The following is a 16080-nucleotide window of genomic DNA, read 5'->3' on the forward strand; positions in this document are numbered from 1 at the left end:
AGAACACCAAATGTATATTAAAGGCTTTCATGAACCAGGTACAGGCCCCATTTTGCAAAATACAGCACCATGTTTAGGCAGGTAAATCAAAAGAAAAACCCACCCAGGAGATCTTCCAGTGCAGGCCTTTGTATGATCATTTCTACCCCCACACTGCATTCTACTGTCACCTGTCACCCCTAATATGGAGTTTGCACCCCCAGCTTTCCAGCTACTAAAAGTGTAATTGTAGACCAATATAATTTTCAGTCATACTTCAAGTTCAACAGCCTGCAGTTTACTAAGTCTCAGTCTTAGTATCAAAGAGCTGCAGTTTCGTAATTTCAGTGTTAAACAAACTATTCCATTACATGTGATCCAGGAGTGTTTGCTTTTTTTTTTTTTTTTTTGAAAAGGCTTAAAGCCATGAAACTGCACTACCAGAGGATCATTTGATTTAAACTGATTATCAAATAAATATATAGCATTTTTCTAACACTCATCTGTTAATTTGAGTAGGAGTCTGCGCACAAACTTCAACTGAGTAGTTTAAATATCACTCACTGTTGATTGATTAAACATATGCTCCTGTAATGTAGAAGAAGAGATCCTTTCAGAGAAGTGGGATTAGCCTGCCGATAGAAAATGAAAGGGAAGGGTAAAAGTGTTGATATTTCCAGCTTTTTCTTTAGTAAAAAATACTGAAAACTGAAGAGGAGGACGCGATGGAGAGAAATGTAAAATGAGAGCAGAGTGAGAGGCAGGAGAGAGACTGGTGAGGAGAAATCAAGGATGACAAAGTGACAGAGGGAAGAGATCATATAACTGTTATATAAGTTGAGTATATTAACTCGCCATTGCAAAAACCTCCTGCCACCCCATGTTTTCTAGAGCAGCCACTCCATTTGAAATCAAAAGTTGCTGCACAGGTACAGCAGTGATAAGGCTTCAATTGCATGTTGAGTAATGATGGAAGCTGGCTTGGTTTTCAGTGGGTGAGTGGCCAACAGTCAAGGCCATGATCTGAAACACTGACAAGGATTACTATTGAGCTGAACTGCTGGATCTGATGAAAGGTGATGAAAGAGAACATAAAACATGGCCATTACTTATGTTGTAATGGTATAAAATAAAAGGCCCTCCAATCGGGGCGCCGTGGTGGCCTAATGGTTGAGGCAAATACCATATAACCACAACATCCACGGCTTGATTCCCGGCCATGAGACCCCCGCTGCATGTCACACCCCCCTCCCCTCCCCCATCTCCCGCCTCGCCATACAAACTCTCAAATAAAGGCAAAATGCCTGGAAAAAATCTAAAAAAAAAAAAAAAGTCTCTCCAGCCATATCTAGCTGTTATATTAACAGAATGACTGGTGATTATGTAATAAATGTGCTGACTAGTGAGGCTACATGCAGCTTTCCTTTGATTTCATCATCCCTCTTAATCAACTTTTCATGACACTGTTGAACCAGATGTTTTATAGCTGTAATCTCCTGTTATGGTATCTTAATAACAGACACTGTCCCGACTCTTTCACACACACACACACACACACACACACACACACACACACACACACATATAGATCACACATCATACACAGCCATCTTTTTTTTCTCGTCTGTATTTTGACTCTTGTTTATCCCTGTGGGGCTTTTCTGGTCAGGAAGAGGAAGAGGCAGCAGACAAAGACAAATACAATTACTGAGAATCAAATCAGCCACAAACACATGGTTTTCTCTCTTACCTCCATTTATTCTGCTACACACTGATGGCAACACCTGGTCATACTTCCTGCACTGTAGCTGATGGTAAAGGATTCACAAAGGTGGTCATTAAATGTAATTACAGCCAGACTCTATGGAGAAACCATACCTTTCTGTTTGCATTGGCATCCGCCTGCATAAACTATAGGGAAGAGAGTTCATGTGAAGGTTCCAGCTGATATGAAGAGAGAGCAGCTCGCACCTTCTTTAGGGTGGGTGCTGCTAAGAAAAATAAAATTAAACTCTATCACTACTTTTATGTTGCTGTTGTCAGAAAGGAACCTCCATCATCACTGGATGACATGACTGGCTGTTATCCAATATTTAATTAAAGGTCAGTTTGCTTTGATATTTGAATTGCGGTCTGGGATTAGAATTTTTTTCAGTATTATTCAACAAAATATCCCAAGTATAAAAAAACCCCCCAAAAACATGAAAAAAGTGAATAAAAATAATGTGAAACCATGAAATTACCACAAAATTAAAAGCAGATGTATATGTATGATTAAATATGATTGTTGTAACCTGAGGTAAAGGGCTATTGTCGCAGCCACACATCCTCCAGTACTTGTGCCCAGTGATATGTACTGCAAAAACAGGATTAAGGTAAATAGAGGTGCACCTCTGTTGGACTTCCTGGCCATTGATTGTCACTTCAAAAGCTGTTGACTGATGGGGACGTAATCCTGTAGCACTTGCTCACATGAGAGCGTAGCGTCAGAAGAGAAACTAAAAACTGGAGCAGCGAAATGGAAAAAAAGTGACAGCAAAAGAGAAATCCCAATCAGTGAAATGAAAGTGGAGAATATTGTAATCATATGGGGCCCTCTTGTATTGTTTTATTGTAGGTTTTGATTTTGAAATCATTCTCTATGTTTCAATCAATTTTCATTCACTCTGTTTCTTTTGTGTTTAAGTATTGAAACAAATGTAATCTTATACTTCAGCGGGTTTATATCTGCATCATAAAGTTGGCAGAGTGAGAACAGCTGGAAAAAGGAATAGAAATGTGAAACTTGCCTCAGTGGTTGGAGGAAAAACTCCAGTTGAGGAACATGAATATGAGACTATGAGGAGTCAGACTGCAGGATGAAAATAGAGCCAATGGGTGAAAAGACACAAAGGTCAAAGGTCAATGCAACACGAGAGCTTGAGGTGAAACAGCTCCTCACGTGTATGAAGGTGTGCTCACCTGCCATGAGCTCTAGGGTATTTTGACCTTTCAGCCTCTTAAATTATAAGTACCTTGGATCAATAAACTCTATCTACAATGAACGCTGTGTGATTTATTTCCGTAGTGAGTTCACAGAACAACCTTTCCCATAGTTAACCATTCCACAATTCCCTGAGGTTTTCAAAAAAGAACTGGCAGCATCCACATTTGTTTGCTGGCAGAGGAAAATGTGAACAAGAACCACATTTCCTCCCTTTAGGTACTTTTATTTAGCTATAACTGTTGTTGTTTGGACCCTGAACAAAACACACACAAAAAAGCTGAAAGGCGTTGGGCCCACTGAGCACCTACAGTATCGCCGGAGGAAATGGGTGGATGTTTTGGAAGAGTTCCTGAGGGACGCTGCACTTCCAAGTCCGCTGCCATACATACATGACTGCCCTCAGCCCTTTGCTTTCTCTCTCTCTCCTCTGAGTCCATACATGACCTTCCCCCAGCCCCCCAAATCAATGGGCCCTTTCACTGATCATTCTCCATAATGACCCACTGTTTGAGCCCATGGATATTTGGGGAGGTGGAAAAAGAGAGAGTTTTAAGCTGCAGCCTTTCTGTCTTGCATTATTAGAGAAAGCTGAGTTGACATATGTGTACTGCGAGAAGGAGCTTGATCATAATAGGCCAGATTGAGTTTAGGAAACCCTCAACATATCCTGAGGAAGGTGCTGCTGAGCCTTAACAGACTACATACTGTAAGAATGTGTGTGATGGTATTGCCCTAGTTTTTTTATGGCAGCTGGTGACTACACATGTTACTTGTTTAGGTCTCGTAAAAAGATTTTTGTTGTTTTTTTTATTTTTTCTCTATTTTTTACTTTCATATTTTGTTAATTTCTGCAATTAAAAAAGTACAGGAAAATCCAACTATTGCAGCATCTTGCAATTGAAAACACACAAACATGCTGATAAGTGATTGGAACACTGTTAAAAAAATGACTGAAACAATGACACAGCAATATACTAGACAGCACAGTATGTTCTTAAATTTGGCAATTTTAAATTAATTTCATCCAAGAAATCAGTATATAATGTATATCCTCAGTGTTGGGCTGTCGGTTGGGCTGCCTGTTTTGACTTGTGTACATATTTGGTCAAAATCGTCTTTACCAAAAAGATCAATTAAGTTTTCCCTGATTGGTGCAATATTATTTTGTAATATCGCTTAAATTCCAATAGCCACACAGGTAGTTAACTAGCTTGGGGCTGATGTTTTAAGCCATTGTTAAGCCATATCTGTGATTTCAGCACTTTCTACGTTTCTCTGTGACTCTGTTAATTCCACCATATTGAGATTCGAATTACTGGGCAACATAGTGACAAAGTGAGGTTACAGGACTTCTCGTTGGCAACTGTACCCATTAAAGAAAGACAACTAACGCTAGCTAGACTCCTTTTTTTGTATAATATATGACCAACACAGCACTGAGCCATGCAGGAGCTGCTGATGACTTATAACATGAATAAAAAATAACATTGAGTGGGAGTCAGTGCTAACGCAGGCAAGCTAGGTTTCCACTTCCCAGTGGAAGTTAGTTAGCCTAGCTTAATAGCTTCCACTTTCTGAGCAGAATACAAACTTAGCTGTACAATAGATCCCAAATGTTGAATGTTATGAGGAGACTGATGGCTTAAAGGCCAAACGCTAATACAAACTATCCAAGGGGCTTGAAGTTTTGCCACTAAAATATGTCCGAAAACAGTTTTATCCTCCATTTTAAAATGGAGAAATATCATAAAGTATCATTATAGTTTATATTTACTTTCACAAAAAGTAAGGAGAAATAAATTTCATTTTGACTTTAAGATATCTGTTTTAAAAGTAACTTCACAACGTAGTTGAACCTGTAAACAATAAGTCGACCTATTCTGGCACAGAGTATGAGTGTGTGTGTTTCTTGCATGCATGAACGTGTGGTGTTTTCGCTTTCAATAATGACTGAAACCACAAAACAAGGTGTGCCACTGACATGAGTATGACTGCAGAGTGAAATAGCAGTACAGCAGGCAGGTCAAGGTTTGCCAAACAGAACTGAACAAGGCATTGAACATCACAGAGCAAAGATTCGGCCAAAGAGACAGCGGAGCTTCTCCAGTCAAACTAAATGGCATTTGGCAGAATGAGCCAAAGAGGCGTCATCATTGCACTTCAACAAAACCCCCTTTCTTCTCCAGGAAAGAGGACAGAGATTAGTGTGTTAACCTAGTCACACAGTGTGTTTATGTAACCTTTTTGACCTCGCAGAATATGTGAGTCCCTCTGTCTTTCACCCTGCAAACACACAGACTCTTTTCTGCTTTCCTCACTTCATTCTTATTGTATGCTACCAAAGCAAACATGAGAGCATTTGTTTGCATGCTTATGCTTGCATGTGCGTGTTGCCTTACACATGTGAATTTCATGTTTGTACAGAAATGTAATGTCAGAAATGTCCCAAATTCTATCAAATAAAATGTTAAAAACCACATACATGGATTAATTACATGTCAAATGTTCAAAAACTACACAGGTCTATTTGTGAATTTATCACAAATTATTTATATTTTCTTAAATGTTAAATTAATAATAAATTCAAATGAGCTTTTTTCTGAGGGAGTCTTCAGTAGTGCATATTTGCATTTAAGGATGAGCTATGGTTCTTCTTAGATTATATCCGTTTTCCATCTGCAACATCTGAGTTCAACAAATACCTTTATCTATCTACGCCTCCCTCCTCTCACATGTCTCCAGTTCTGGCAGCACGCTGTGAAATGAAAACACTTCCTCTGTCCAAATCCTCACTATAAACAGGAGGTCTGTCAGAGATAAATGTCACATTTCTCCTTGTTTGTGTCTTTGCGTCTAAACAGTTTCATCTCGGTGCACTGATCTGTTCCCCGCGGCTCAATAACAGGCGTGAATTGTTGGTTCCATTTTCCTCTGTTTTGCCAAATGAGGCTTGCTGATGGTGCATCTACTGTATAATCTGCAAAATATATGTTTGGTGTACAATGTTGAGGTTATTTCAAATGAAGAAACTGATTTAATGTGCTCAACTTGTTATGCAACTTTTGTTTAAAACATGACTTTTTTGGTGTGTGCACATTATTGTCATGATAAGAGACAGGGTTGGTCTGTGTGATGTTTGTTTTGCTTCCTCTTTTTCAAGCACTCATTTCTCAGCTGTGCTAAATGTTTTGACAATGGTTGGCTAGATGAGAAAAGAAGAGGTTTCTAACCAGAAATGAATTAAGAGCTGCTTCAAACATGAGTCGTCATCTTAGAACTTTGAGGAACATTTGGCAGTGGTGCCATGTACAGTATGTACAGTAGCATTATAAGAAGATCTCTGTATGTGAGAGAGGGGTCAGTAAAAGAGCACGGAGGTAGACTCCTATTTTTAGTTTAGTTCCTTTTCAAAGATGGCTCATCTCCCAAATGTAATTTCCTTCATGTGCTTTTGGCTTCTGAACCAACCATACTGTACCTGAGCACAAATTACAAGACCATCAATCATGGCTAAAAACCTCAAATGTCCAAATACTATCCTGAATCATGAAAAAAGCAAACAGGCAGTCTGTTTCTTACCTGTAGTACAGGAGGCTTTTATGAAGAGAGGATTAACAGCATCTGTAGTGGATGTTTCAGGTGCAGGCAGGCTTGTGATGTGGAATGATATTTTTATGTTTTTCTTGCAGGAAGGGATTATAGGCAGTCAGTGTAAACATAAGGCCACACACAGAGAGACTCTTGGATGATGATAATGGTGTACATGCTGATCTGTTTTAAAAGACAGGCTCAGTCTAGTGTACTAATCTGCATATCAAAGAGCTGCTCATTACATTTGTCAAGGAGGTTTTATTTTCATGGTAGTTAGCTTATCGGTTTGGCTGCCTGTTATGACCCGGCTCTTTGGCCACAACAAAATAGAAGACACATCAAGCAGAAGATACGTTTATTAACACAAATTAACCAAATTAAAAAGCTTACTAAATATTCACATGGATTGTGGAAATCAGTAATCAAAATCAGTGGTAACTTACACTGAACAGCTAACTTGCTCCGGAGCAGGTTAACCTCAGAAGATCGGATCACAACAATTTCACTGGAAATTAAGAGTCATCATTCCTATAGGGTCCAAACATGGACAAAAGTCCTGAGTTTACAATAAAGTGACAAGTAAAAAGGAGGACAAAATGTTTCTACAGGTCAGTAGAAACATTTTATTGTTCCAGGTGTTCTATTTCCACTCGGGTTTTAAAAACAGAGCTTCTAACAAACAGAGACATTGTTAACGACACTAAACACATAATGATGTGCTGCATTTTAACTGTGCAAACTTGATTTTATCCTCAGAGTGATAACTGACAGTGTGGATGATTTTACACTCTGATTCCATCACTGCAGCTAAGAATAACATGAGACAACTGTAAATAAAAACAAAATATTGTCTTTTATTAGAAAAATAATCCACACACTGTTAATTGGCTCCCATAATTATAAATGCAACATTTCAGTCAGATAGACCTCATCAATCATTAACTACTTTTCCACTCTTTGCTCAGTAACAAAAACAGTCTGGCATTACGTTTAAGTTTTTTATGTGACATATTCAGAATGGTTTCTTCATCATCCAACTAAATAGCAAAAATTATTCACTCTATAGTTAGGTCATATATAACAATACCTACATGCATTTTAAGACTTAGCTTACTTTTAATATTTGGAAATTATTTCTAGTGTTTCTATATCTTCTTATTTTGTTGTATGATTACGGGCCATCGTTTACATTTCACTTCATTGAATATGACTTTTTGCTGTCCCTAAAACAGAATTGTTCTTACTTCATTCATGGTTCTGATGATGTTGCTCTTAATTAACAACCCCGCCTCTTCCACATGAACGTGCTCGTAGCTAGATAGGAAAACCCCGAGTTGACTGAGCTAGTTGATAAACAGCTTCATAGTACAGGTTATCTGGACGGTTAATGTTAGGCTCAGTGAAGCCAGCTAACAAAAAGATATCCTGGGTGTCGTCCCCCACCCCACCCCCACTTTAAGACAAGGTCCCAACAGGATCACCGCCAAACTAACCTAAACTAAATGACTTACTTAATACTCATAAAGTAAAACAGAAAAACACACAAAGTATCCACACATAACTTCCTGGCCTTAGACCGCCACTTGCCCCCACTTATCCTCAGCAACCCTGGTACCTGAGAAGCAAGGTGAGGCAATCCAAAAATCCAAAATCCAATCCCATAACTAAATCAAAACCCAAACAAATTAGAAAACAAAACAGAAACAATTAACAAAAACTAAACAATCCCTCACTTAATCCACTGAGGCCAACTATTCAACTCCAGTTGGAACAAAAAGTTTGGCCAACAACTGGACGACCTGAGGCTTTAACAGTTGGTGGCAGGCACAGATCCCAGCCAGCAGCGTTAAGTGATATTTTCTTATCCTGTAACTATCCATGTGACAAGAACATCAGGATCAGGAGTTTTTAGGTCCCTCACCATCCAAATGCACAGCAGGAACCTCAGAATCTGCAAACACAGAATCAATCACAAGTACAGGAGACAGATCTTTCACATCAGCCTGTGTAACTTCCAAATCTTTTCGTGCCACTTCACACTGCAAGATCAAATGCCCAAATGGCTGTCTAATGGCTGGAACTGGAGAAGACGGAGCAGGCTCAACAACCTGACTCGGCTCCACAGTAAGCTGGCAGGTATGACATGTCCTGACATATGTGGATACATGACCCTTTAACCATGGCCAAAAGAAAGCTCAAGACACGATCATAAGTTTTCTTTATCCCCAAATGTCCACAACCACCATGCGCCATTTCCAACACCACATCACGGAAGTTCCTTGGCACAACAGTCTGAATAATTGCTTCACAACCAAAGTCACCAACACAGGGCACCCACTTTCTCTAGTCAAATCTCCCTGGACAAAATGACCATGAGCAATGTCTCTTATTTTTTCAACCGGCAAAGCTTCATCCCACAAACCAGACATGAATCAGCCTTCTGACTCATCACCCAATGCTCCATTAAAACAGACAGAGCAAGATCAGGCAGTGTAACCACATTTTCATCAAACACCATACCTTTACCACACCCTGAAACAGGTGGGTCTGGATCAGACACGTCACAGCCCATGGCACAGAGCAGGCTGAGTAAACACCTGGATCAGGCAAGTCTGGAGCCAGACACGTTAGGGCTCTGCGCACTCGTCATGGTACAGGCTGGAAAAACCCCTGCATCACTCCAACCACTCTCATCCGGCTACCCAGATGCTAGCAGCTTGGAAATAACCACAGGAGACTGTGGCACATCAGCCCACACAGCACTACCAGCCAGGTCGTTGCCCAAAATCATAACCACGTCATCAAGTGGCAACAAGGGGCACACCCCAACAGGAGCAATACCCTGTACCAGCTCACAATCCAGCACAATATAGTCACGGCACAGAAGTTAAGCCCAGCTCCATAACCTTCATCAGTACAATATCCCTTGTTTCTGTATCAGGAGAAAAGGGCAGAACCAACTCCACAATAAATGAGTGTTTAGCACCCGTGTCATGTAACAGCTTTATGGGTAATTCTTAATTGGCTTGTCACTTCCAACCAAGGACACAACAGTATCGACGAAGAACAGCTCAGAACCAGAACCAGTTTTTGGAATTAGGCCAGAACCAGAACCAGTACTCAAGTCCACACACAACAATCTCTGCTCCAAAACTGTAGAGCGTAGCGCAATTGGAGCATACGACTGTGAACGACATGAAGGCAAAGGTGAATGATGCGGAGGTTACGGTGACTGACACTTACCTCTCAACAGCGGACACGTTCTTCCAATGAGCCTCCCCATGGCAGTAATTACATATTCTGGCACCCTCAGGTCACCCCATAAATGCAGGCTTACACAAGGAACCAGGCAAAAATTTTGCACCACCAAGGGAGTTACCACAGCTGTCATCCCCATTTTTTCCTATCACTCCAGGAGCATGTCTCTGAAAAACTACCCTTATGAGTCTATACAAAATCAACCAATTCAGCTGCTTTAAGCATGGTAGAAGGCTTCTGCTCATTTACATAAGTAGCAATACGTTGAGGGATAGCATTTTAAACTGTTCTAGCACAATGAGCTCACAAAGACAGTCAAAAGTTCAAGGTCAAAGTTTGCAGCTGAGCGCCAACAGTGAAAATGGGATGCCAAATCATGGACAAACTCCACATATGTCTGCTTATCACACTTCACCCAATTTCTACACTTCTGGCGATATGCTTCAGGAACCAACTCATCTGCTTTTAATACAGCCGGCTTCACCGTTGCATAATCCAAATCATCCTCAGCACATAAAGTTGAATACACCTCCTGAGCTCTCCCAGTGAGGACACACTCAAGCTTGAGTATTCTGGCTGAATCTGGCCAATTTTTCGCATCTGCAACATGTTCAAAGAGTGAAAAAAAGGATCAGGGTCTCGCTCATTAAATTTCAGCACCTAATGCAGCTTAACAACAACACCAACACCAGAACCAACAGAAGCAGAATTCTCTGTACTTGACCCACCGGGAGAAAGCTTGCCGTCTCAGATTAACTGCAATTCGGACTGCTCTAACTCCATTTTCATTTTTTCAGTGCTCTGCCACATTATCTCCATCTCAACTTGCTTTTCCAACATCTCCAACTCAAGCTACTTCTCCTTGTCCTTCTCCAACTGCTGAAGTTTCTCTAACTCAAGTTTCTCTGCCTGCTAAAGTTTCTTCAACTGTAGCTTCTCCCTGTCCATGTCTTCGTAACTTCTCCTGATCAAACTGCAAGGCTAACAGCTCCTTCTCTTACTCAAAAGTAAAACCAGCTGTCTGCACAACTGGTGCAGACACCAGCACAGGCGCTGGCTCCACCGCAGCTGGACAAAGCTCACTTTTATGTAACACCCCTTGTTCAAACAAAGATGACAAAACCTCATTTCTTATCTCTTCCTTACATTTTTTCTCTGCAACAATAATGCCATAATGGTCATCTATTTGCACTAGCTGCTCCTTATTACAGCCATTTACAAACTCCACCGCAGCTAAAAACCCTGACAAGGAAGCCATAATTACAAATTACCGATACAGACAGTAACATGTTCACTGCAAGACATGCACTTGGGAAAATGACAACCCTCAACAGAGAATTTGCCCTAAACTGCCTAACCAAAACTTATTAATAACTCACCCGTAGTCTTCATGTGGCTTGCGGCACTTATTTACACACTGAAGACCAACAGACTTGTAAAACAAGCTGCAAGCAGGCAACCCCAGAAAATCACGCAAATGTGCCCCCAAGATAGCTGTCCGAAAACAGCTGACACTAACCACAACAGTACAAAAGAAACAAATGGATGCAACCCAAAGGGGGAACACCACTGGAGCCAAACGTGGAAATCTCTGCATACAGCATATCAGGACAATAATACTTACCGTCAGAATGGCACACGACAGTCCGACACTGGGTCAGAAACCAATGCTTCCAGAGAGACAAAAAGAAAAAACAAACAAGCACATGGTGTATCACCCAAAAACCAAAGCAAAACCAAAGACCAAAACAGCCCTGGCCACAAAACACGCAGCCCAAAAGCCAGCATGCAGCTGGACCAAATCACCTAATCAGCTGCACAACCACATCAAACAAACAGAACAAACTTCACCAAAACAACATAAGTGGACAAGTCCCATTTTGTTATGACGCGGCTCTTTGGCCACAACAACATAGGAGACACACTAGGTTTAGTTTTAACAGAGGATAAATTTATTAACTCAACCAAATTAGATCAAATGAAAAAGCTAACTAAATATTTACAAATATGGAGTGTGGAAATCAGTAGAGCCACTGGTATGTGATGTGCATGAGGGGAGGAGTGTGGGTGTTGTAGGTTGCAAAACCAAACATTAAGATAAACTAAAACAGCATAACGGAACCGAAACAGTTAGAGTTGCAGGGAGTAAGGGAGAGAGTGAGCTGTGCTGCAGCCAGGACATAAATAACCTGGCTGGGAACCCCCTCAGGTGTTCCCAGGCGCTAATGATCACCTGCAAGAGAGAACAGGCAAGTGAATCACACAGCCAAACAAAAATTAAGCAGATTTTTCACAAAAATATGGATGGCTAGCAGCATCTGTGTATTTTTATTTTTTATGGTGACTGGATCTTTGGATTTCATTTGTTTAGCCATACCAACAAATTGATATAGTGACCAAAGTCCACAACCCAGGAGATCATTTTCCAGGACAAGGTTTTTAGAAATGGCGGTGTCATTCTGTTGGTCCATGGATATATAAAGAGAACTGGATACAGCATTGGAGGCGGGGCCCCGTTCATTCCTATGAAAGTTGCTCAGTGGTGCATGAAGCCAAGAAAGTTTGACTTCCGGGTATAAAATTACCTGGATCTTCTGGGATCATTGGGCCCATAGAGCAAGCGCACTAGCAACTTTTGCCAGCCGAGCCAGCTACTTCCGGTTTAGCCCTCCGGCTAACTTGAATGGGGATAAAACAATTAGATCGTGCGGCTCTTCTAGACTGTCGAAATGTGATTGGACCAAACGGACCGGTGCTGTTCCTGGGGGATTGTGTTGGTCAGTCAACCACTTTGGCCCAGTCTGAGATATCTCTTTCCCATCAGCCTCAGCTGTGTGTAGTGCTTTATCAAATGTTAACATGCTAACAAGTTTGAACTAAAGTGATGGAACATGGTAAACATTATACCTGCTAAACATCAGCATGTTAGCATTATCATTGTGAGCATGTTAGCATCCTGAATTTAGCCTTTAGCTCTCAGCACCTCTGTGCGTGAATCATAGACTGTATATAAAGATGGACGTAGTGAGGTGTGAGGTCACTGGAGCTGGTTTGAAGCCCAGAACCCTCCAAATAAGGACTACAGAGTGTTGCCTTTTTGAACGCTAGCGAACAAAGCAAACACTAGCTTACTGAGTACACTGAGTGGTGCACACTTGGGCTAGCTTTTGCATTTTAGATATCATAATCAAGTAACATTAAATTTACTGAAATATGGCAAAATAGTCCAACTAGTGCAAGTCCTGAGCCGGGGAGAGCAGTAGGCAAGCGAATAGTCTCCAAAATGATCACCAGCACATTTATTAGAGGGCCCGCATTTAGCAATTGAGACCATAATGATTCATTGAAAAAAATGATTCAGTTAGTATTTCTAGAGAGAAGTTGACATTTCTTGAATGGGAGTCAACTGGAGCCAGCTGTGGCCGTCATTGCACTTTAAGGTACTTCCGCATTGGCTTCAGCTTCAAGCCGTGGTAGTTCCTGCTTTCCATGAATACAGCTTCACAGATCCGCTAGCACGACTATAGATTGTTAACATGTAAGTGATAGGAATGCTGTGTTTTGGATGTCTTTGTGGATACCATCGATTTAGGAGACATTCAAATCCATTGTATAATTTCAAATTCATGTGCATCACACAGACATAAACTTGACAGTTGTTTTTCAGTTCCTGAAAAGCTCAGTTTCTTGAAAGTTCAAAGTTTTTCGAGGGTAGCAGTTCTCTGACCAGCCTTCACAAGTCCGTCTTTGCAGGACTGGGTGTGTCTGTTCATTTGCACATGAGATTCAAAGGAGCACGTATGACTTCAGTCAAGCCTTTCATCATGTACAGTCTCTTCTCTGAAAGCTGGCATGCTAACCATTTAGCCAAATATTTACAATTAAAAAGGTTATAAACTGTATGTGGATCTAAGCGAGACCTTTAACTAACTGTCCCATTACTGCTTATACTATTTACTATATGTTTGTGTGTGAGAGAGAAGCAGTGAGGTAGAGACTCCTATCATATCAATGGTGGTCTGTTTAGCGAGCAAAGCTAAAAGACCATTCAGTTGTCAAAATAAAGCCTGTGGAAGTGAGCTGTGGGTCACTGCAGCCCTCTGAGTTGGTTTATTAGTGTGGTCTGTGCAGAGAAATAGGCAGCCTTTAATGTATACTGCTATACCACAAAAAGGGCACTGAGGTCCTCTGAGATAGAGTTTCAATAGGGAAAAAGTTTTGTGCTCTCTGAAATTTGAGTTAAAAAAAAATCAGGGAGGTCATGGTTACCCAGTGTCTTCAAGACAATACATCATTAAACTGAATCCAAAATAACTCACCAGTAACATTTTCAGATACTGTGATTCAGAGCAGATGGCTCATCAAGGATGAAAGTTAACCACTAGGTCTATCCCAAAAATTTGGTGTATTCCTTTCAGAGCCGCACCCATTTACTGGTTTACTGCTGTGAAGGTGGGCATGGTCTCATCCACTACACCCAAACACAACTAATGAAATTCCTGAAACCTAGCTCTAACCAATAAGCATCCTCCATCTACCACACCAGAGCGCAAAGGGAGCACTTCCCGTGAGGGTGTGACACCTGGCACAAAAGCCCCTCTATCCACACTGTATAGCCTCGACCCCAACCAGAAATATCACTCACTGCTTTTCTATTTGGAAGCCACGGAGCTGGGAGCATAGACAACTCTCTCTCTTTCTCTCTCGGTTGTTTCACTCTTCTACTGTGACCTTTGACCTTGAACCTAACTGAAAACAGGAACATATGCTGTGTTCTTTTGTCTGCATCTGTGAGGGTTGTGATAACAGTAGTCACAGGTTCCGACTGTGTTGTTGCCTCTCAGAGGAGGAGGACAACAAGTTAGCAAGTACACAGTAATAATAATAATAATAATACATGTTTTGTGCTGGTTAGACAGTTAGCTCAATAGATAATAAGAAAATGAACAACAAAATCGTCCATTTGTCCACAGTATCATTTGTGTTTTTTATTCAGGTTCCAAAACTGACGCAAAATGGGAACATAAAACATCTTTCAGTTGAGTAACCATTTTTATCTCATGCGCATGGTATTTACTATCTTTACTTCACATTGATCCCGGAATACATATTTAGTCACAATTAATTTAATGTTTGTTAAACTCATACACAAAATTGAATGCAGTTAGCTATAAAGCTACTAAAAGTTCTCACCCTCTTACAGTCAGATAATGCTGGTGGCTCCAGCGTCAACCACCATGGTGGACCAAATGTCTGAAGCTGCAGTTGCTCCACTGACAACTAGATGCTGGCTCCAAGAAATCTCAGCTGTGGTGACTGTTGCTCCATCAAAGCGCATTGCCTAAATAATTTAGATAGTGTGACTTCAGTCATTCGACAAAACTAGCAGCAAGCGGTAAACCAAATTTAGGCTTCAAAGAGTCCCTTCAGAAAGCTATGGGTGATGTCACACACATGATGTTTTTTTCCACATTCTGTGTGGCCCTCTGTATAACTTAATATGCTGAACATGAGTATAACTATCCAAAAGTCTTAAGTCTTAAGTACCCTGTGTGTTTACAGCTCATGCTGTTTGTTTTCAATGACCGATGGGTCGATCTCCTGAAATGTATACATATTTAGCCTGAAGGAGGAATCAGGGTCTGGCCACACCCAGAGACAGCCGGAGGGAGAGACAATTGGTGCTTTTATGCTAACCCGTTGTGCTTAGAAAATATAAAGTCCTGTGGTTCATGTGCAAAGTACGAAGACACGTGGATGAGCATCCATCATGATCCTTAACATGCTGGTCACCCAAGTCCCCCCCCCCCCCCCCCCCCCCAAACACACACACACACAAACACTCACAGTTTTGTGAACAAGTGGACTTTTCTAACCAATTTGTTGACATCCATATAACCGGAACGCAAAGATCAGTGTCAAATCCAAATGACATCCTGTACTCCTCATTCCCTTTTGAACCAGATGTATATCATCAATCATCACCCTCCTCTTTCTCTCCCTCATTACACACATACTTTCTATATCTTTTCTTGGCTCATTGAGACTTCAGCTAGTCATCATGGCATTCTTTCACTATCAGTCTGACCTTCATAATGCAAAGACAAAACACAAAAATGACCCGAGTAGGTCTCACACCTACTCAGGTCATTTTTTTGTTTTGTCTCACATCTAGATACTTTGTAGAAGCGGCAGTATGACCAAGTGCTTAGACATGGTACTTCAGGCAGTGGACTGAGATTATCAGCCAGAGCCCACATCTGCCA

Source organism: Thunnus albacares, chromosome 8 (genome assembly GCF_914725855.1).
Source record: "Thunnus albacares chromosome 8, fThuAlb1.1, whole genome shotgun sequence".
Classification (NCBI taxonomy): Eukaryota; Metazoa; Chordata; class Actinopteri; order Scombriformes; family Scombridae; genus Thunnus; species Thunnus albacares.